This window comes from Triticum aestivum, chromosome 3A (assembly GCF_018294505.1).
Source record: "Triticum aestivum cultivar Chinese Spring chromosome 3A, IWGSC CS RefSeq v2.1, whole genome shotgun sequence".
In the NCBI taxonomy this organism is placed as follows: Eukaryota; Viridiplantae; Streptophyta; class Magnoliopsida; order Poales; family Poaceae; genus Triticum; species Triticum aestivum.
In genome coordinates, this window is record NC_057800.1 from 422,381,978 (window position 1) to 422,403,154 (window position 21,177).

Below are 21,177 nucleotides of genomic sequence, written 5' to 3' on the forward strand. Positions count from 1 at the left end.
CAGCAAGATCAAATCAACTATACCCGTAAGATATCCCAAAGGTCTTACTTGGCACAAACACTAATTAAAACATAAAAACCATATCTAACCAGAGGCTAGATGAATTATTTAATGCAAAACAGAACCTTAAAAGTAAAAACAAAAATAGAATTGGGTTGCCTCCCAACAAGCGCTATTATTTAACGCCCTTAGCTAGGCATAAAACACGAATAGATCTAGGTATTATCATCTGTCCTGCAATCCATAAGTGGCTCTCATAATAGATTCATAAGGAAATTAATTTTATTTCTAGGTAAGTGTTCCATCCCTTTCCTTACGGGAATTGAAATCTAATGTTTCCTTCTTTCATATCAATAATTGCACCAATCGTTCTAAGGAAAGGTCTACCAAGAATAATAGGACATGTATGACTTCAATCTATATCAAAAACAATGAAATCTATGGGTACATAATTACTATTTCCAACAATAAGAACATCATTAATCCTTCCCATAGGTTTCTTAATAGTGGAATCCGCAAGATGCAAATTTAAGGAACAATCATCAAATTCACGGAAACCTAACACATCACATAAAGTTTTTGGAATCGTGGAAACACTAGCACCCAAATCACACAAACCATGGCATTTATGATATTTAATCTTAATCTTAATAGTAGGTTCCCACTCGTCATAATGTTTTCTAGGGATAGAAACTTCCAATTCAAGCTTTTCTTCAAAGGATTGCATCATAGCATCAATAATATGTTTAGTAAAAGCTTTGTTTTGATTATAAGCATGAGGAGAATTCAACATGGATTGCAACAAGGAAATACAATCTATTAAAGAAAAATTATCATAATTAAATTCCTCGAAATCCAAAAGAGTGGGTTCATTGCTACTTAAAATTTTGACCTCTCCAAACCCACTTTTATTAATTTTTGCATCAAGATCTGAAAACTCTGAATCATTGGGATGCCTTGTAACTAAAGTTGGCTCGTCTCCAGTCCCATCTTTATCAAGATTTATATTAGAAAACAAAGATTCAAAAGGAGTCACATCAATTACTTTAGGATCTTCATCATTATTTAAAGATTCTGGTTTAGCGGCCATCTTATTTACCAAGGTAGCTTGCTTATTAGAAATTTGGCCTACTAAATTTTCAAGAGGAGCAAACTGAGATCTTAGACCATGAAATTCCTTAGACATATCATCAAGCTCTTTATTCATGTATTCCATAAAACTTTTCTGCTCCTTAAGCTCGTTTCTAAAGAAATTATTATGCTCAAATTGCAAAGACATGAAGCTTCTAACATTATTTTCAATTTTGTCCAACCTCCTAAGGTGAGGGTCAATGCTTTTTGGTGGAGCCATTACGAAAAAGCAAGCAATCCAACAAACAAGCACACAAAAAGCAAGCAGAGAAGAAGCATAGGAGAGGGGCGAAGAAAAGGAAAATCTTTTCGAAATCGTTTTAGAAGTGGGGGAGAGGAAAACGAGAGGTGAATGGCAAATAATGTAATGCGAGGGATGACAGTTTATGATGGGTACCTGGTATGTATCGGCTTGGTGTAGATCTCCCCGGCAATGGCGCCTGAAATTGGCAAGTTGACGGGAGATAAATCTTGACTTGACTTGGCGTAGATCTCCCCGGCAACGGCGCCAGAAATTCTTCCTACTACCTCTTGAGCTTGCGTTGGTTTTTCCCTTGAAGAGGAAAGGGTGATGCAGCAAAGTAGAGTAAGTATTTCCCTTAGCTTTTGAGAACCAAGGTATCAATCAAGTAGGAGACAACGCACAAGATACCGAATACCTGCACAAACAAACACCAACTTTCACCCAATGCGATAAAGGGGTTGTCAATCCCTTCATGGTTATTTGCAAAGTGAGATCTAATATAGATGGATAAATGGTAAAGTAATAGTTTTGGTATTTTTGGTTTATGGAACGGAATGTAAAAGATTTCAAAGAAAGTAAATAGGAAACTAAAATTGTAGATCGGAAACTTATATGACAGAAAGTAGACCCTGATAACCCACAAGTATAGGGGATCGCAATAGTTTTCGAGGGTAGAGTATTGAACCTAAATTTATAGATTCGACACAAGGGGAGCCAAAGAATATTTAAGGTATTAGAAGTTGAGTTGTCAATTCAACCACACTTGAGATTAATTATCTGCAGCAACATGATCAGTAGCAAAGTGATATGGTAGTTTTGATAATAGTGACGGCAGTAACAGTAACGGTAATAGTGATAGCAGTAGTTTTGTAGCAAGTGCAATAGTAATGATAGCAATGGTAACTTAGCAAGAAGAATATAAGATAAATTCACATGCATTGGATCGGTGACTTGTTAGATGAAATTTATCATGAGACAGTTATAACCTAGGGCGATATGACACTAGCTCCAGTTCATCAATATAATGTAGGCATGTATTCCGTAAATAGTCATACGTGCTTATGGAAAGAACTTGCAAGCCATCTTTTGTCCTAACCTCCCGTCGCAGCGGGGTCCTATTGGAAACAAAGGGATATTAAGGCCTCCTTTTAATAGAGAACCGGAACAAAGCATTAACACATGGTGAATAGATGAACTCCTCAAACTACGATCAGCACGGAGAGTGGTCCCAACTATTGTCACTCCAGGGTTGCTGGATCATAACACGTAGTAGGTGACTATAACTTGCAAGATCGGATCTAGAACATGGACACAATGGTGATAACATAAACGGTTCAGATCTGAAATCATGGCACCTGGGCCCAAAGTGACAAGCATTAAGCATGGCAAAGTCATAGCAACATCAATCTTAGAACCTAGTCGATACTAGGGATCAAGCCCTAACAAAACTAACTCGATTACATGATGAATCTCATCCAACTCCTCACCGACCAGCGAGCCTACGAAGGAATTACTCACTCCCACTGGGGAGCATCATGGAATTGGCAATGGAGAAGAGTTGGTGATGACAAAGAATGAAGATCCCCCTCTCCGGAGCCCCAAACGGACTCCAGATCTGGCCTCCCGATGAAGAACAGGAGGTGACGACGGCTCCGTCTCGTGGATCACGATAATTCTTTCTCCCTGATTTTTCTCCTGGAAAAATAGGATTTTATAGCGTCGGTTTCAGGGTCTGCGGGGCCACCAGGTGGGGACAAACCACCTGAGTGCGCCAGGAGGGGGCATGCCCTTGTGGGTTGTGTCCACCCAGGTGCCCCCCTCCGATGGATCTTGGCTCCAGAAATTCTTATTTATTGTATAAAAAATCCTCACAAAGTTTTGTTCCATTCCGAGAACTTTTATTTCTGCATAAAACAACACCATGGTAGTTCTGCTGAAAACAGTGTCAGTCCGGGGTTAGTTTCATTCAAATCATGCAAAATAGAGTCCAAAACAAGAGGAAAATCGTTAGGAAAAGTAGATACATTGGAGACGTATCAACTCCCCCAAGCTTAAACCTTTGCTTGTCCTCAAGCAATTTTGTTGTTAAACTGAAAGTGAAAAAGAAAAACTTTTACGAACTCTTTTGCTCTTGTTTGCATAAATAAGCTTAAACAGCACCCAGGTTTTCAGCCAACATTATAACTAACCATGCCGACAATAACTCTTAAAGATTATATTAACTCATATCAATGACACAATCAGCTAGCGAGCAATAATAAGATATCTCAAACGACAACATGTTGTCAAAACTACCATGATATAATATGACAATAGTGGCATCTCGCTAGCCCTTTCTGAGACTGCAAAACATAAATGCAGAGCACCTCCAAAGTTCAAGCAATGACTAAACATTGTAATTCATGGTAGAAAAGATCCAATGATGATGCACCCAACATTAGCTACACACAATGCATACGTCATCATAGTAGTGCTCTCAGGTTCTGGCGCTTGTTTTAGAAGGTGATGACACAACATAAAAGTAAATAGATAGTCCCTTCGCAGATGGAAGCAGTGATTTGCAGAGGTGCGAGAGCTCAAGTTTTTAAAACAGAGGTAAATGATATTTTGAGACATGCACCATTTTCATTTACTTCACGACTATCATTTATCAATATCTTCCATGCTAAACACGCTAGTGGTGGTTCCCAAGTGATAAAAGTAAAGGTTTACTCCCCCTCCACCAACAATCACATTCCATGGCTTGTCCGAAACAACGGGTGCCGTTCAAACCAACAACAGTCCCGGGGGAGTTTTGTTTAATTATTTGCATTTTTGAGTTCGGGAATGGGAATCCCTATTACCGCCCTTTTCTTTTGCGATGGCGAGTGAATAAACGCTCGACCTAATGTAACAACTTGGATTTTGGCCCTTTTCTTTTTCTTTCGATTTATTTGGTTTTTGCTCTGTTTTTCTTTTTGGAGTGGTTCTGTGGCCTTGCCACCTGGGAAATCATCTCCATTTCCCCTCCCAAGTGGCTCATCATTCTCAAAACCTTGCCAAGATCATGTCACTTAACTCCATGACCAAACCCTAATTTCCTTTTCTCAGGAATATTCCTTTTTCTATTAAAGGAATAACCCTATCTGCCCTAGGTTATGAAGCAACCTATATTTTTGCCCATCCAAAAATCCCCAAATAATTCTTATAAATTATTTGGGTCATATCTTCCTAAAATATGGCAAAATATTTCATTGGCCATATTTCTCATCATGCTCAATAAATTCATTTCCTACTCTGTCCTAAATGGAACATTGTGAAGCAAGTGCTATTTATATTTTCCCATTTGACCCCAAACTATTTGGACACCTTTTCCTATCCAAATAATTGACCTGTGCCAAAATTCAACTTTATTTGCCTAGCCAAACTTCCTCAGTGATTTTTCAAAGTTTCTGCCAGTCAGAAGGCTTTGTGAAGGAAGTATCAGCTAGGAGGATCCAAATGAGTTACAATTTTGCACACTACTTCATGTGCTCATATCATGACCCTATTACAAATTTCAGCTCTATACTTTGATATATGTGAGCACAGAACCAAATCTTTGATTCTGGCAATATTTTCAGATTGTGAAGCAAGTACATTTTATATTGATTCATTTTGCCTGAAAATTTTTCAGAGCATTCTCATGAACATAAAAACTATCTCCATCAAATTTGGCCAATTCATCAAGCAAATATTCCTCTGGAATTTTTGCAAGTTTCTGGACAGAGAGAATAGCTGTGAAGGAAGTACCATTTTGGTGAATCCAATTGGTATTAAATTTTTAAAGCATCTTAATATGTCCAAATCCCTAACCCTTGCCAAATTTCAGGTCAAGTGTCTTCTCCATGTGAGTGAACCATCTTGATCTAGTTTCTGGACCATTTGGATCAGTTGCAAAGCAAGTGTATTAATCCTTGGTCTAATTCTTCTCAAACTTACCAGGATTATAGTCCTTCATAATCTAATCACCCCAGACAAACATTCTGGACCCAACTAAGTCCCTGTAAATCACCAGTGCACGTTCAAGTTTACTGCAGTAAACTGCAGAGGTTGCTTACCATTTAACCAAAGCGTTTTTCACCGAACTACCACCTCAGTTGCAACCTCCCTAGGAAGGACAAACCCCCAGACATCGTTTGGCTAGCTGTGCGGCACTGTGTGCACTAGTGCACGCGGTGACCACGAGCTTTGGCATGCAATACGCGTGCTCTGCTGGCGTTGGCCGCGCCCAGGGCGTCTTCTTGCTCGGGCCCCTCCTCCTCTCGTCGTCTTCGCGCCCATGAGCATGTCTAACAGTTTTACCGCGTCGTCGCCATACTCCTGGAGCCATCTCCCCCTCCGTAAGCCCCTCCGCTAGCGCTCATCGCCGCGCGCCCACGAGAAATCTGTGGTCGACCATCTCTGTTCACGCCATGGCTTCTTCCTCCTCTGGTCCCCGAGCTCTGCTCGTCCCTGTATACCTCTGTAGCTCGTCCGCACCTCCCTCGTCGCCTTCTCGTGCCACCCCGTGCCCGCTGAGCCTCGCCAGAGCTTCGGCCGGACGCGAGCAGCGGCACCCGAGACCGTGCCTTGGCCCAGCCTATATAAGGAAGCCCCGACCCCCTCCGAGCTCGTCACCAGCCTCGCCTCGCTCCACTACACCACCCCAACCTCTTCCCCGAGCACCAGAGCCCCTCCTCGCTGCTCTAGGCCACCATGGCCGCCGCGGTGCTCCGGCTAAATTCGCCCGAAGCCGAGCCCTCCTCCACCTATAGCCACCACCATCACCTTCCCCACACTCCGGCTACCCTCGCCCTCATCTCAGTTTCTCGCCGGAGCCCCTCTGGACGCGCCTCCCCGGAGTTGGCCGCCGCCCCGTCTCGGCCTCCTCCCAGCGCCGTCGACTCGCTCCTCTTCCGGCGCCGCAGCTGCTCCAGGTGGAGCAGCGCTGCACCCCGCGCCCGCCGGTGCCTTCACTCCGGTCGGGGTGGACGGAGTTGGCCGGGCCGGCGCTGGCCTCGCTGCTGCCTTGCCCCTCCTCTGCTCTGTGTGTGCGTCGGAGAAGAGAATGAGAAGGCCAGGCAGGAGAGAGTTGCCGCGCGGGCCCCGCGCTTCAGCGCCTCAGCCGTTGACCCCACCCCGCTACGTCAGTAAGTGGAAACGTGTTTCCATGAAGTACGCTTTCGGTTCGTGAAAACGTACTTCCGCTCTTCTTTGGAGTAGAATACATTTTCCACTTCCAAAAGCGTACTTTCTTTCTTCTTCGGCTCCAAATACGTTTCTCTGTTTTGAAAACGTATTATCTGAAATACGTTTTCTGTTTTATCCTCCAGGGGCCTGTTTGTAGAGATATTTTTACAGATTGGTCCCTGAACTTCGTCGGACTATAACTTTTTGCTCGCAACTCCGTTTGAGGTGAATCCAAAGCCCACGTCTACGTTTCGTAGAGCTCATTCTGCTGATTGCATTTTCAGTATTGTTTCACACTGTGAAAATGACCATTTTGCCCTTGCACTAAATCAGCCCCCTTAGAGAGAGAATGTTTTCCAGCGATTCTTTCCGCGAGCTTCTCGCACTTCTTCCCGGTGATTTCTTCCACCCCAGACAAGTCACAACCACCATTTGCATGATAGCCATGCAGTAGCTTTGTTTTCAACTTGAATCTTTGATAATTGTATGTTTGTTTTGCTACTGCTGTCGTTAGTTCGGTTATGCTTATGGATCGGTGATTACTGCCATGCTATGCTTCTTGCACATTGTTATCATGAACTACTTGTTAGTATTACTTTCATATTGCCATGCTTGATAGTAGTACATGTTGGGTCGGTCATGTTCTTCGATGCATGACTAGCGTCGGTTACCGAGTATTGTTAATATGCATTGTTCCTTTGCTGCTAGTTGGTTAAGTGTTTACTCGGTAATGGTATTAATGTGTTCTTGCATGGTATTTATTGTTGATGCTAGTGGTCATGTTATGCTATGAGTAGGGTTGTACTTGTGATATTCATGCTCGTCATTATGCCAAGCTTAGTTGGATATGATTCATTGTTGATATGGCCGATAGTTATGTTGTACGCTCATGCTCATGCATTGTTATTGCATCATGTTATTTTATCATGGCTCAGCATATTGCATTCAAGTTTAACCGGATTAAATTTAACTTGAACAACTGTTGGTTGAGTCATGGTGCCACCATATCGAGCTGACCAGTGCAACCACGCTTACCTATTGGGAGGGTCCTAACTGGGTCTATTGTCATGCCTCTCGCCGGTGCCTCCAACGAGGGAAGGTTATGCGTGGGCGCTACCCTGATCAGGTAGGATGGCATAAGCCTTGTGTGCCCGTTGTTGAGTATGGATCCATTGTCCCCGTTTTGGACCATTTATGCTTTGCCATGACGATGGTCATTGGTGCCTTTGGTAGGCACGGGGCCACCCATGACTTAGCCCAAAGGGGAGTTGGTCGGAGTGGCCGGGAGGGTGTCATGGTAGTAGATCAGTTTTGTCGGAATGTCGTTGGCCCACCTGAATGGGAGTGCGAGGCCATGGGTTCCGTGGTGTGGGTACAGTGTACTAACCTCTGCAGAGTGTATACTAAATCTATCGAGAGTTGTGCCCGCGGATAAGGGCCCAGTTCATGTCGGTCACACTATGTGCCAATAGTATTAATAATAACTTGATTAATTACAACCCTGGTTCGATGATGAGATATGTTGGTTATGTGATTCGTGCATGATCACCGTTTGGTTACGAGGTAACCCGTTGAACCATGAGTGGTTCCGCTCGTGATCATGAGATGATCATCATGGTATCGAGGATACCGAGTTGATGGATATTTGTGATGTTGTGCGAGAATCACGGGTAAAGGTCAAGCTCCTTGTGGTCATTTAATGATTACTACGTTATTGTTTATACCAAGCTTGATTTGATCCAGAGATGATTGTGTGATGTCCGTGGTTGGTAAGTGATGCATGTGATGGTTATGAGGCAATCCGAGCAGAATAAATGGTGCATGTAGTGTCATCATGTTGCAAGCAAGTATCGTCAGATTTATATGTTCGTGCCATGTTCATATTGTTCTACCTGTATCATGTTCATGTTGTTCATGCATGTTATCCTGATGATCTCATGATAATTCCTGCTTAACCTGTAATTGCCACGTTGTTGTTTGTCTTGAATGCTTCTGGTTATTGTGAGCTTGCAAGTACATTCAATGTACTGACCTAGCGTGTCATGCCAGTTTGCAGGTCATGCCGTGATTTCTTGATTGCTTGTCGTGGTTTCCGTTCGTGCGAGCTAGGATAAGCGTTCCAGCCAGAGTCCCTGCGAAATGGAGTTCATCACCATCGTCGATGTTCCACTGCTAGAGTTATTCCACTGCATCTTGTTGTTCTGCTGCTTGCATAGAGCAACCGTGGCAAGCGTAGTGTTGTCGTGCCGATGTAATCCCCTTGTATCATTATAGATTGTAATAATGGAGCTGATTTGTTCTTTGCTAAGAAGTGCCGTATTCCAGAAGACCTCTCCTCGACCTCTGGCTGGAATACAGGGCATTCCAGTTTCTCTGAGCCGAGGTGCCACAGGCTTGGTAACAGAGTAGGTCTGGCTGTAGGACGCCCTAGCCAGTGCGAGCGGTAGAAACCGTTAGAAATCAGTAGTTTAACATCCGGCTTGTTTATCGCATTTGGTTGCTACATTTGTTTGTTGCATAACATGCATATAGCCTTAGTATTTATTGCTAACGGTTTTATCTGGTGAGTGTAGCTGGCATCAGATCCTGATTCACTCCAGCTCAGTCTTTACATTTCTCCAGTTTTCTTTTCTTGCTTGTTCTTTGGTGTTTGGTTTCATTTCTGTCCCAACAAAGTGATGCCAAGTGATCCTGACACTATTTGCAAAAATGGTGCTCAGGTATCACGGCGAATTCCTTCCTTCAGCCCCATTTTGTTTCGGTGGTAACCATGCTTCTACCCCGGGTCGTCGGTTTTCTTGTCGTGGTTGCAACCCTTAATGATCTTAGTTATCAAGAAAGGGCAATGTCAGCAGCCTCAGTTTTTCCCCGCTATCCTATTTCTTGGACGAGTATGGATTTTTTCCGTCCACTTGATAATAATGTGGTTGCGACCTTCGTGTCCCACTACATGATTACCGAGTACGTCCTCGCCTTCGAGCTAGTCCGGGTTGCTACCTGGCTAAGCTAGCACTTGGTGTAGCGCTGTTTACACCAATTCTTCCACACATTTATTCGTCCTTGTGCACCTCGTCACAACATGCTAGATCGTAGAACCGGAGATCCCGCGAGATTTGTGTGCTTAAGTAGGCATGCCTATTGGGTGACTAGCAGTAATATGTGACTTTGTTTGAGTGGGTAGCGATTGATTGTTATGTGCTTTTGTTTAGTTGAGTTTTCTTTTGCTTCTTTCTTGTTGGGTCCCAGTGTTACATTATTTTTCCCCTATAAAGAGTTGCTCATCGACCGACACCGGACCCGAAGAATCAGCAAGGAGTTCAAATATTTGGAAACTCAGCTAAACAGAATGGAATTCTCAGCTGACCGCAATGAAATAGAGAATATCTGATTTTGAGGCTGATAATCAATTTTGCATTAGTGTGCACTCCTCACAACAGTACTGATAACTCAAGTCTACATCAGTACAAAATCCACATAGCAGTAATGAGTAAGTTAGCAGCAATGCAAGTTAGGTACAAGGTCAACGGTAAATTTCTAGTCAAAGGTATGGATCATTTACAAAATTTTGGCTCAGCAATGCATGATGCTTGAAATATGTTATCGTCCGAAATAAAGTCAGAATGTGATATGCTCAAGGCAGACAGTCAAACAAATTTCTCATGCAAATAATCAGCCCTAGAATATTATGGGCGTGTGTGTAGATTTCAGTCTGAATATAAGTATGAATCTTGGGATGTAAGAAAATCAGTCTTCTTCCACACGTTATCGGAAGAAATTTATGATGAAAGGCTCCTCAAATTTCATCAGCATGATATGTGAACAATTTCCCATCCAAGATACCCGACCTTTCTCAGCAAGATACCTCGATAAAATCTTTTGACGGAGGAAAATGATTTTTTTCTCAACAAGCAAACCCGGCGAGAAGCTTCTCAAGTATGGAACTCAGGCTTCTCCAGGAAAATAGTCAGAGCAAGGTTCGTGTGTAAGCTATAGATCCTTCTTCTGCACGTTACCCAGACAAAAGATTTGAGCAGAAGATAACAAGTCTTCCTCAGCAAGCTACTCGGATGGCTTCTCTCGTAAGCCATTCAGTCTGCGTCAGTATCATACTAATACACCGTCCTCAGAGGTTATATGATAAGTAGTACCGCTCAAGAATCAGACTCGCAACATTTGGTCGGAAGCACAAATCCGTCAGGGCATGTGTCTTCTTCAGAAAGCCAGTGTTTGTTTGCATGTGATTCTTATATATGGTGAGCATGTACCCCTAGTCATATTAGTCACTCATACGAGATTGCGGCAAGGATCCAGTAGATATACCTAAGGAAAGTGAGGATCCCACAACCTGGCGACTCAGGCAAGGAAAATAAGCAGAGATGCATCCCATGAATTATAATTGACAAGATCTGGGGATGACTTTACCGAATCAACAGTCTTGAAAATGGTCATCAAGGTCATTATTCCCGCAACTGACAAGGAGATGCCTTAAAACCTTGTCACCTTCTTGTATGATTGGCCTCAACAACGAGCTCTGTACCGCTACAAGTCCTGATTCTATGTCATATATGTGCGAACCCAGGTCAGAAAACAGGCACAAGGGAATAATGTCAAAAATATTGCACTAATCACATCCCTGGTCATACGAAGGATCAAGGACAGGTGTGGCCAAGGTATTCCAGTAAGGTATCCTCACAAAGAAAATCATGACCGTTAAAGGGTGAGAATGACAGCAAAGGTATGATGATTTTTGCACAACCATCAGGGTCCAGATACCCCAAATCAGTTGGAGCCTGCAATTCCATACGGATCCACAAAGGCATACCCTCAGCGGCCTACTCTGTTTTACAAGGACATCATATCCCGCTGACCCGCTTGGAATGGTTAGTGTGGAAAATCCAAATGGGCATACCGACAAAATGATAAAGTCAAATGCCGAACAATCATCTCAGACCCGGTATACTCACCAACGGAATCAAATACATGGTCAGTCTGTCAGGAAACACATTTGTCCGTCAGCCCCCCCCCCCCTGGAAGGCCAGTCTCAAGGTGTAAATATTTGGGGTATGACATAGCTATAACTCCATACACCATTATATTGCTCATGAAAAAAGGCAGTCGAATCCTTGGTACCTATCTCATGCTTGAGCCAAAGGGGTAAATCAAAATAAATCAGTACCACCTATGAGCAGTCAGATCCCATCAGAATATGGCCATGATTAATTCTCAGCATTCATTAAAACCAGAAGGCCTATATTTATTTGAAGCAACCCCATGACAGAAGTAAAAAGGTTTTCAGGACCAAAAGAAAATTTATGCTCAGATCCATTGGATATCACCACAGGTATGGAGAATCAACGTCAGTAAAAAGGAATTGGTATATGAGCAAAGACCCGTCAGAATATGGGGAATGGTGAAGCAAACCACCCCAAAGCAAGGTAAGTTGATCATCTGAAATTCTTGGGGAAACAATAAATAAAGGAAAAAAGATACCCGAGTGGGAAACGGTGTCCTCAAGTAATACTTGTTCCCTGAGCAACCAAATCTTGAGGACGAGATTTATTTAAGGGGGTAAGAGTTGTAACAACCTGGATTTTGGCCCTTTTCTTTTTCTTTTGATTTATTTGGTTTTTGCTCTGTTTTTCTTTTTGGAGTGGTTCTATGGCCTTGCCACCTGGGAAATCATCCTCATTTCCCCTCCCAAGTGGCTCATCATTCTCAAAACCTTGCCAAGATCATGTCACTTAACTCCATGACCAAACCCTAATTTCCTTTTCTCAGAAACATTCCTTTTTCTATTAAAGGAATAACCATATCTGCCCTAGGTTGTGAAGCAACCTATATTTCGGCCCATCCAAAAATCCCCAAATAATTCTTATAAATTGTTTGGGTCATATATTCCTGAAATATGGCAAAATATTTCATTGGCCATATTTCTCATCATGCTCAATAAATTCATTTCCTATTCTGTCCCAAATGGCATATTGTGAAGCAAGTGCTATTTATCTTTGCCCATTTGACCCTAAACTATTTGGAAACGTTTTCCTGTCCAAATAATTGACCTGTGCCAAAATTCAACTTTATTAGCCAAGCCAAACTTCCTAAGTGATTTTTCAAAGTTTCTACCAGACTGAAGGCTTTGTGAAGGAAGTATTAGCTAGGAGTGTCCAAATGAGTTAAAATTTTGCACACTCCTTCATGTGCTCAAATCATGACCCTCTTAAAATATCAGCTCCATCCTTTGATATATGTGAGCAGAGGACTAAATCTTTGATTTTGGCAATATTTTCACATTGTGAAGCAAGTACATTTTATATTGCTTCATTTTGCCTGAAAATTTTCCAGAGCATTCTCATGACCATTAGAACTCTCTCCACCAAATTATGGACCAATTCATGAAGCTAATATTCCTCTGGATTTTTTTCAATTTTTTGGACAGAGAAAATAGCTGTGAAGGAAGTACCATTTTGGTGAATCCAATTGGTATGAAATTTCAGCTCAATTGGCTTCTCCATGTGAGTGAAGCGTCTTGATCTAGTTTCTGGACCATTTGGATCAGTTGCAAAGAAAGTGTATTAATCCTTGGTCTAATTCTTCTCAAACTTACCAGGATTATAGTCCTTCCTAATCCAATCACCCAGACAAACTTTTTGGACCCAACCAAGTCCCTGTAAATCACCAGTGCACGTTCAAGTTTACTACAGTAAACTTCAGAGGATGCTTACGATTTAACCAAAGCGTTTTTCACCGAACTACCACCTTAGTTGCAACCTCCCCAGGAAGGACAAACCCCCAGACATCGTTTGGCCGGCTGTGTGGCATTGTGTGCACTAGTGCACGCGGTGACCATGAGCTTTGGCATGCAATGTGCGTGCTCTGCTGGCGTTGGCCGCGTCCAGGGCGTCTTCTTGCTCGGGCCCCTCCTCCTCTCGTTGTCTTCGCGCCCATGATCATGTCTAACAGTTTTACCATGTCGTCGCCATCCTCCTGGAGCCATCTCCTCCCCCCCATAAGCCCCTCCGTCAACGCTCGTCGCCGCGCGCCCACGAGAAATCTGTAGTCGACCGTCTCTGTTCGCACCATGGCTTCTTCCTCCTCTTGTCCCCGAGCTCTGCTCGTCCCTGTGCACCTCTGTAGCTCGTCCGCACCTCCCTCGTCGCCTTCTCGTGCCCCCCCGGTGCCCACTGAGCCTCGCTAGAGCTTCGGCCAGACGCGAGCGGCGGCACCCGAGGTCGTGCCTTCGCCCCGCCTATATAAGGAACCCCCGACCCCCTCCGAGCTCGCCACCAGCCTCGCCTCGCCCCACTACACCACCCCAACCTGTTCCCCAAGCACTAGAGCCCCTCCTCGCTGCTCTAGGCCGCCATGGCCGCCGCGGTGCTCCAGCTAAATTCACGTGAAGCCGAGCCCTCCTCCACCTATAGCCACCACTATCACCTTCCCCACACTCCGGCGACCCTCCCCTCATCTCAGTTTCTCGCCGGAGCCCCTTTGGACGGGCCTCCCCGGAATTAGCCGCCACCCAGTCTTGGCCTCCTCCCATCGCCGTGGACTCGCTTCTCTTCTGGTGCCGCAGCTGCTCCAGGCGGGAGCAGCGCTCTGCCTCGCGCTCGCCGGTGCCTTCACTCCAGTCGGGGTGGCCGGAGTTGGCCGGGCCGGCACTGGCCTCCCTGCTGCCTCGCCCCTCCTCTGCTCTATGTGCGCGTCGGGGAAGAGAAGGAGAAGGCCAGGCCGGAGAGAGTTGACCATGCGGGCCCCGCGCATCAGCGCCTTAGCCGTTGACCCCGCCCCGCCACGTCAGTAAGTGGAAACGAGTTTCCGTGCAGTGCGCTTTTGGTTAGTGAAAACATACTTATGCTCTTCTTTGGAACAGAATGTGTTTATCTACTTCCAAATGCGTACGTTCTTTCTTCTTCGGCTCCAAATACGTTTCTCGGTTCTGAAAGCGTATTGTCTGAAATACGTTTTCTGCTTTATCCTCTAGGGGCCTGTTTGTAGAGATATTTTTATAGATTGGTCCCTGAACTTCGTCGGGCTATAACTTTTTGCTCGCAACTCCGTTTGAGGTGAATCCAAAGCCCATGTATTCGTTTCATCGAGCCCGTTCTGTTGGTTTCATTTTCACTATGGTTTGACACTGTGAAAATGACCATTTTTTCCTTGCACTAAATCAGCCCCCTCTGGGAGAGAATGCTTTCCGGTGACTCTTTCCACGAGCTTCTCGCACTTCTTCCCGGTGATTTCTTCCACCCTAGGCAAGCCACAACCACCATTTGCATGATAGCCATGCAGTAGCTTTGGTTTCAACTTGAATCTTTAATAATTGTATATTTGTTCTGCTACTATTGCCGTTAGTTCTGTTATGCTTATGGATTAGTGATTACCGCCATGCTATGCTTTCTTGCACATTGTTATCATGAACTACTTGTTATAAGTACTTTCACATTGTCATGCTTGATAGTAGTACATGTTGGGTTGGTCATGTTCTTCGTGCATGACTAACGTCGGTTACCGAGTACTGTTAATATGCATTGTTCCTTTACTGCTAGTTGGTTAAGTGTTTACTCGGTAATGTTATTAATGTGTTCTTGCATGGTATTTATTGTTGATGCTAGTGGTCATGTTATGCTATGAGTAGGGTTGTACTTGTGATATTCATGCTCGTCATTATGCCATGCTCAGTTGTATATGGTTCATTGTTGATATGGACGGTAGTTATGTTGTACGCTCATGCTCATGTTGATATCACGCTCATGCATTGTAATTGCATCATGTTATTCTATCATGGCTCAGCATATTGCATTCAAGTTTAACCGGATTAAATTGAACTTGAACAACTGTTGGCTGAGTCATGGTGCCACCATATCGGGCTGACCAGTGCAACCACACTTACCTATTGGAAAGGTCCTAACTGGGTCTATTGTCACGCCTCTCGCCGGTGCCTCCAACGAGGGAAGGTTATGCGCGGGCTCTACCCTGATCAGGTAGGACGGCATAAGCCTTGTGTGCCCGTTGTTGACTATGGATCCATTGTCCCCGTTTGGGACCGTTTATGTTTTGCCATGACGGTGGCCGTTGGTGCCCTTGGTAGGCACGGGGCCACCCATGATGTAGACCAAAGGGGAGTTGGTCGGAGTGGCTGGGAGGGTGTCATGGCAGTAGATCGGTTTTGTCGGAACGCCGTTGGTCCACCCGAATGGGAGTGCGAGGCCATGGCCGTGGCATGGGTACAGTGTACTAACCTCTGCAGAGTGTATACTAAATCTATCGATAGCCGTGCCCGTGGATAAGGGCCCAATTTGTGTCAGCCACACTATGTGTCAATAGTATTAATAATAACTTGATTAATAACAATCCTGGTTCAATGATGAGATAAGTTGGTTATGTGATCCGTGCATGATCACCGTTTGGTTACGAGGTAACCCATTGAACCCCTAGTTGGTTTTGGAGTATTGACGACAAACCTAATTGAGGGACTAATGTGTTTGTGAGAATTGCAGGATAACACAGGTAGAAGTCCCCCATTGATTCAGTTTTCCTACTAGAGATGACCCCTAAAAATGTATGAAGACATTGAAGTCAAAGGTGGTAAGTGAAGACATTCACCTTGAAGACTATGACAAGAGAAGACATCGCATGAAGACTATGGAGCGCGAAGACTTAGATCTTTCGTAGTTCTTTTTCTTCTTTGTTGACTCATAGGAACCACCGTACTGTTAAGTGGGGTCCAAGAAAACCAGTCAGAATGACTATTGTGATGCTTAACCAAAATCCTATGTCTTCGAGTGAAGACTATGAGAGCGAATCTTGTTCAGAGTTGGACAAGTCAGCTTTGCTTGTAGCCCAAGTAAAGTTGTCGTGTGTGTTTGAAATCTAACCGTTGGAACACGTGTCAGTTCCTTAGTGACCTAGGGTCATTTCGGACAAATTAGGTCGGGTTGCCTAGTGGCTATAAATAGCCCACCCCCTACAACCATAAACGGTTGGATGCTCAGAGTCAAAGTATGGCTTTTGTCGTTTGAGAGCAACCCACCTTGAAGCCTTTGACAGAGAATTCCTTGAGAGGATAAAGCGCTAACCACCCAGAGCCAAAGAGTGTTAGGCATCACTTAAGTCTTCTTGTCTGTGTGATCTGAAGACTTATTACACTTGAGGACTGTGAATCCTTCAGCCGGTTAAGCGTCGCATTCTGAGCATCCGAGAGTCATTGTGGATCGCCAGTGAACGAAGTCTGTGAAGGTTTGGAAGTTTACCTTGAAAACTTACCAGAGTGATTGGCAAGGTCTGTGTGACCTTAGCTCAAGGGGAATACGGAGAGGACTAAGTGTTCTGAGCTGTGTGCTCAGGACTAAGTGTCCGGGACTGAGTGTCCTTAGGTTTAAATACCTATCCGCCCTAACCAGACGTACAACTGTCACAGCAGTTGGAACTGGTCTACCAAACCTTTGTCTTCGTCACGCACACTGGTTCTATCCTTCTCATCTCTTTATTTACGGTTGGCTCTTGTAAAGTTAGTGCCTATTTGCTTTATCTATTTGTCTTCACTGTGTACCTGATCCTTACTGCCTAGCTACTATTAATCAGTGTGGTTTCACTTCATTGAATGCTTGACTATTGTCTTTCTAGTGTAGTCTATCTTCCGATGCATGGAAATAGGTTCAATTCTATCATTTGTATTTGAAACTTCCATGTTTTGAAGACTTTCATAAAAATCGCCTATTCACCCCCCTCTAGTCGATATAACACACTTTCAATTGGTATCAGAGCGAGGTACTCCCTTATTCTGTGTGATTTTGGTTTAACCGCCTGGAGTTTCAGTTATGTCGAGGTATGAAGACTGTGTCATGCCCCATCTTTGACGGTCACGAGTATCCCAAGTGGAAGGCCATGATGAAGAAGCGCCTCATGGCAACGAACATCGAGCTGTGGACCGTCACTGAGATTGGCCTAACCGATCTGTGCAAAATGGCGGAAGCTAATGACATTCGCAAGTACACTCTTCTCAACCTCACGACGAAGGACGTCATCTGCTCCTGTCTATCTCAAAATCAGTTTAGGAATGTCATGCATCTCGATCATGCAAAGCTCATCTGGGACCGTCTCTCGGAGGTCTATGAGGGTCGTCGAACTCGTCATGATCCTCGGTTCGAGGACTTTAAGGAGTCACTCAAAGCGATGACTTTCGAACCAGAATCATCATCTTCTGCATCATGGCTTATGGCAAATGATACTAAGGTAATTGAATGCTATCTATCTGAATCCAGTGATGATGAATCTGGTGATGAATTTGGACCCAGCTATGCAAAACTTGCTTCCCTTGTCACTAAACAACAGAAAGCTATGGAACATATTCAAAAACTGTTAGACAAAAGTGATGACCTGTTGGACGCTAAAATGACTCGATCTCAGTCCTTAATTGAAGACATAAAAAATCTTCATATTAAGTATGAGGAGCTTGAAAGTCGTCATGAAATGCTCTCAACAACTCATGAAGAACTCGAGAAATTGAGAGCGGCTCATGAAGATCTTCAAAAGGAAAATGAGTCACTTCGCGCCGAACAGATCAGGTCAGCTCAGGAAGGATTTGAACCACCATTTCTTAAATGCATTGAGCGTGATAACGCTACTCCTGTTGCTGAATGTTCTACTGCTGCTACTGTTGCAATATCTTCAACTATTGATGTGGAAACTAACCCCTCTGCTGAGGACACCACTGCTATTGCTGATGAGAATGCTAGGTTGAAGACACTGCTTGAAACAGGGATGTACAAAAGTCTCAAAGGGCATCAAACACTATGTGATGTCCTCAAAAGGCAGATCCTGAACTGAAACCCTAGGAAAGAGGGTGTTGGGTTCATAAGGAAAATGAATGCCGATGGCTCTTACTGGAAACCTAAGCAGTACCCCAAAAACACATGGGTTGCTGCAAAGGAACTTTCAGCAGATCCATCCACTCTATCTGGCTTCACTTGTGCTAACCCCATTGTTATTGATGAATCCTTTGATGCAAACTACAAACTGTTTAAGAATCAGAACGGTGAAGTGTTTTCCAGGTATATTGGTACTAACTGCAGGAATAGACCACCTATGAAGAAGATCTGGGTGCCAAAATGGTGTTTGGAGAATCTTCCTGTGAATGTCATCATGACACCACAAGTGAAGAAGACAAACCCTAGACCACATGCCTCATACGATCCAAAGGCTTCATACAGACAGAGGACGCACCTGAGTCACACTAACGCAAATGTTTTGCAGGGAAGCCATACTCAAGCCTATGAATATGAGCGCGGTTCATCAAACCGCCATGTTCATAAGACCAAGAACTATTCTACTTACTCTTATGAATACTATTGTCCACCTGCAAGACTTTTTGCTAGGGCTCCAAAGCCAAAGTTCTCAGATGCTGCACTTAGACTTATTGCTTCAAAGCCACCCCTGAAGATGTGGGTGGCTAAGAAAGCTTAAATCTCTTTTACAGGAAAAGGTCTCCAGCCGAAAACCAAAATCGTTTGACATTATTGTTGGGGAGCTTAAACATCTTGTAGGGCACAAGATCAAATGCCCAAATGGTATTACTATGTACTTTGTTTCTGAATCGCTTGCAACCTGCCCTATCAGTCCTAATCTTGATCTAAGCTTTAATAATCCACTGGTTCGTCAAATGTTTTTGCTTCACAATTCTCTTCGTGAAGCCTATCCCCCTAACTGCACTGTAGGGTACGACACCAGCTGCTTCAGAATGGATTATTGATAGTGGGTGTACAAATCACATGACTGGCAAGCGAAGCCTTCTCATGGACTCAACTTTACGTCCATCAGACAAAAGTCACATCACATTTGCTGACACTAGTAAAAGCAAGGTATTGGGTCTAGGTAGAGTTGCAATCTCAAAGGATCAACACATGGATAAAGTCATGCTTGTTGAATCCCTTGGTTTCAACTTAATGTCTGTCTCAATGCTTTGTGATTCAAACATGATTGTGATGTTTGGAAAATATCGTTGCCTTGTACTAATGGAATCTGACAAGTCTCTAGTGTTTGAAGGGTATCGAAAAGATGATTTGTATGTTGTAGATTTCTCAGCAGGACCACAACTTGCAGTATGTCTTCTAGCAAAAGCTTCTGAATGTTGGCTCTGGCATCGAAGGCTAGGGCATGCTGGCTGAGGAACCTCCACACCCTTGCAAGGAAAAAGCATGTCATAGGAATCGAGGGCGTCAAGTTCAAGAAGGATCACTTATGCGGTGCCTGTGAAGCAGGAAAGATGACGAGGGCCGAGCATCCCTCGAAGACAATCATGACAACGACTGAACCCTTCGAACTACTGCACATGGATCTTTTCGGTCCCACTCATTACTCAACTCTTACTACTACTGCTTGTCTCTATGTCTTTCATCGTTGATGATTATTCAAGATATACTTGGGTGCATATAATCCTTTACAAGACTGAAGTGCAGGATGTCTTCAGACGCTTCGCCAATCGAGCAATGAACAACTATGGCGCCAAGATAAAGAACATCAGAAGTGACAATGGCACTGAATTCAAGAACACTGGCCTTGATACATATCTTGATACTTTGGGCATCACACATGAATTCTCAGCTCCGTACACGCCACAGCAGAATGGCGTCGTCAAACGCAAGAACAAAACACTTATTGAGATGGCTTGGACGATGCTTGATGAATACAAGACTCCAAGAAAATTCTGGCCTGAAGCCATTGACACTGCATGCCATATCATCAACCGTGTTTATCTTCACAAGCTTCTGAACAAGACATCCTACTCCTTATTGGCAAGAAGCCAAATGTCAGTTACTTCAGAGTATTTGGCGCCAAGTGCTGGATCAAGGATCCACATCACACTTCAAAATTTGCACCAAAAGCACATGAGGGTTTTATGCTTGGATATGGAAAGGATTCGCACTCTTACAGAGTCTTCAATCTCTTTCATTACAAAGTGGTTGAAACAGTGGATGTGTGGTTCGATGAAACTAACGGCTCACAAAGAGAGCAACTACCAAATGTGCTAGATGAAGTTCCATCTAGTGAATCAATCAAACTTATGGGAACTGGAGAAATCATACCTTCTGAAGCTCAACCTGAAGAAGAACTTATCATCTCCGCACCTGATCAGCCTGAAGACAATGCTTAGCCTGAAGACAATCCCTCTAACAATGATAATGATCAGCAAGAGCAAAATCTTCGTCCTGTACATCCTCGTGTTGCAAATGAAGTGCAGATTGAGAGAATAATCGATAGCATCAATGCACCAGGTCCACTCACTCGTTCAAGGGCAACACAGCTAGCAAATTTTTGTGGGCACTTCGCATTCGTCTCAATAACAGAACCCAAGAAAGTTGAAGAAGCCTTCAAGGAACCTAAATGGATTCAAGCTATGCAAGAAGAGCTTCAACAATTTGAGCTGAATAATGTATGGGAACTGGTTAAGCGTCCTGATCCTCGGAAGCACAATATAATAGGCACCAAATGGATATATCGCAACAAGCAAGATGAGCATGGTCAAGTTTTCAGAAACAAAGCTCGTCTCGTTGCTCAAGGATACACTGAAGTTGAAGGGATTGACTTTGATGAAACATTTGCTCCTATGGCTAGAC